A 655-nucleotide genomic window follows, 5' to 3' on the forward strand; every position below is an offset into this window, starting at 1 on the left:
ACCAATCTCTCTGGGAGCCACCGAATCTCCTCCTCTCTTCGTGAAAAAATGAGGACTGAGCCTCTGACTCAAACCATTTCATGCATTGGTGAGCGGGTCCCTCTAATGCACAATAGCATGAGAATAAATAGACTTTGTATGCCAAAGTCAATTTGTCGCAGGTTGACTTTAAACATTGGCCTGTAGAAAATTTAAAATACAGAGGACAACAGCATGTCTAAAAAAGGATACTGTGTCTGTATCCACTTGGCAATTAAAAGTAAAAAGCTGCCATGGAGTAAAAACCTAAAGGAACCCCTTTTCTTGGGCAAGGTGAGGCGATACTCCATATAAGAAATGATTTTTCAAAACAAGCGAGAGGCACTATGCCTTTAAACATGAGCAAAGCAAGGTATGTTTAAAAAGGAGGCGAAAATTGAAAATGAGTAAAATCTTACATAATCAAAAGGCAAAACATATCTCTAATAAGCAAAAACTGGAGCAAAGATGCTCTCAGGGAGGAGTCCATATCTTCTTACTTAGAAATGTATGACTGTATTAGTCAATTCTAAAAGGAACATAAAATATGTATAAAAAGCAAAAAGACCACAACCAAATAATAAATCATTTAAGTATAAGTAATCAGACTTAAGAGTCTGAGAAGAATTAGTCACAT

Source organism: Mastomys coucha, unplaced genomic scaffold (genome assembly GCF_008632895.1).
Source record: "Mastomys coucha isolate ucsf_1 unplaced genomic scaffold, UCSF_Mcou_1 pScaffold7, whole genome shotgun sequence".
In the NCBI taxonomy this organism is placed as follows: domain Eukaryota; kingdom Metazoa; phylum Chordata; class Mammalia; order Rodentia; family Muridae; genus Mastomys; species Mastomys coucha.